We start from the raw sequence: 2,496 nt of genomic DNA, 5'->3' as shown, positions 1-2,496 counted from the left end.
TTTGTGGAAAAACGTTTTGTGCGTGTGTAGATACGATGACGAGGCTCGTTGCTCGGAAAAGTGACCTTGAGACAGAAGGACTAATAATAGAATGTATTCACACCGTCGGTGGTTAATCACCTGCAAAGTTTCAGAAATCACAACCAGCAGCAGCTTGAGGACAAATCACAGCCAGTTTCCTTAGTTCTGGAGTTCATTATGGCCTTTTTTAGGGGGCATTCAGGGCACTTTATGATAAAAAATAGTTGGAAGGTGCCACAAATGACCCGTTTTTAAAAACGCCCCAATGAGGAATCAACTCTGGCTGGTTTCCAGTGGGAGGTCATGTAGAAAACAAAAAAACCCCTACATGGCTAACTTTAATTGTGCAGTTTAAGCTACTGATCGTTTAAAGATGCGTTTCACCGCCCGGTGCTGGCGAGCTTCACCATGTTTCGTCTTTCCGTCCATCAGTCAGTCAGTGTTCAGATTGTCCAGAACATTTTGCCCCAGAAGTTCCCGTCTTGGAAAGAATTCAAACTCAGGTCTGGTGAGACGACAGAGGAGGGTGTGAATGCCATCGCAGAAAGAGCTGTGTCGTACTTCCTGCCTCCAGAATCTAAAATTGTGCCATTTTATCGATAAACAGTTTACAGACAAGAGGGATTTGATAGTATTTTTCATAACGGTCCATAGTTGTGTGCTTTATTTAAAATGTCTTATAAACATTCTCGTTCTTTAGTCCACCAACCTTGCAATAAACGCAAACTTCAGGGAGGTTAGAATGAAGCTGTTTAGTCAAATCGATTCAGTTTTCTGTGATTTGTGGCGTAGTTGTTTTAAAGTGTTTAGAATACTTAATATTTTTATCCTTGAGGGCCATCTGGACATTAGGAACACAGAACTATTCGGGATCTATTTGCTATTTCCTGATCAAATCTGCAGCAACTGATTTAAAATTCACTGCTAATGCTAAAATCCCTCTGAGCTAATGCTACTGACAGCCATGTGCTGCGTCCACTTGATCGATTGGGAACTAGTTTTAAAGGTTATGAGGCTTATATCGATTTAAGAATGTTGTCTCTTGCATTAAATGTCCAACGCTGCTCTGTAAGCTTCAATAAAAAGCAAATCAAAATGAAGATTTGCAGCTAAACCTCTACTTCAACTCTATTTCTGGCTTTCCATGGATTTTTTAGTGGGGCATTATTTTCACCAATAATGTTCATCACCAGCGAGAACCCCCAAACACGCCGCAGCTCTTTTTCTCTTGACAAATGGTATTTGGACTGTTAAATGAATTCCTGGACATTTTTTTTGAATGTCTGCAGCTCTTTGACCTTCCTGTTCTCATGATGTTGTGTTTTAATAAATAAATGCCATCCACACCCACTGATCACATGACCTGTGACACTAGACAGACGTGTCATCTCCATGTCAGTGCTGTGGCCGTGGACGTCTTTATTGTTTGTGGTTAAAAAAAAGAAGCATTTCACCTGTACTTGAGTCTGTTTTTTGTTTTTTTCTGCTTCCTAATAAACATGTCGAATAAACTCGTGTGTCTGCTGCCTTTGTTCTGAACGTCATAACGCTGTTCTGTGGCATCACACATGCAGCTCCCTCTCAAGCAGCAGTCGCCGTCAAATCCCATCATATGTTCTCCCTCGTCCACGTTCTGAGTGACTGCTTGTCCAGTTAGTTCTCGATATACGAACACAACTGGTTCCGAGAGGCTGTTCTTAAGATGTGAGTCGCTATTTATTAAATTTCAATCTCTAATCCCCATTTGAGGTAATCTGAATGTCATTACTGTTCTAAATACTAAAGTACTGTCCCCCAAGACACCAGAAAAAATAACAGGATCTAAAATTAACACAAAACACAGTTAGAACAATTAAAATAGGTACGTCTAGTTCCAATATCTGTGGTTAAGCATCACTGTAGATGCGATGATCATTTAATCCAGATTACGGTCAAATTTAATCCTTGAGGAGAAGAAGAAGAAAACAGTTGAAGGAACTCATCACCAGTTTTTAAGATCATCAACAGCAGTCAGAGTCAGCTGTTGATGTTGATCCACTGTAAATACTTCAGCATGTATTTAGCTTTAGAGCAAAGAAAGAGGAGGGAGGAGTTATTGTGGGTCAGAGTCAGAGTTGTCATCAGAGAGATGATCACCCCCACCATCTTCACTAGCCTTTGCTTTATCATCCATGATAAAGAGTAAATATCCAAGGCACAAAGCCTGATAGAGGGACGACAACAAACAACAACAAGACGGGGAGACGAGTGTAAGCTGTGATAACGCAGTGGTGCTGCCCCCCGCAGGGGTTGTGGCAGAAAGGAGAACTGCAGGATAATATCTGGATATGGCTGCACGTTTGTTCGTATCTACGAACGTAACAGAATAAGTAAATTGATAATCCCAGGATTATCCAATTGTGCTCTTCCTCCAAATCGCCTCTACTGAAAAATTCCAGGCTGGAACCGAACGCTCTTCACGTTCCCCAAGGTCAG

Source organism: Antennarius striatus, chromosome 9 (assembly GCF_040054535.1).
Source record: "Antennarius striatus isolate MH-2024 chromosome 9, ASM4005453v1, whole genome shotgun sequence".
Lineage (NCBI taxonomy): Eukaryota > Metazoa > Chordata > Actinopteri > Lophiiformes > Antennariidae > Antennarius > Antennarius striatus.
This window is presented reverse-complemented; position numbering follows the sequence as displayed.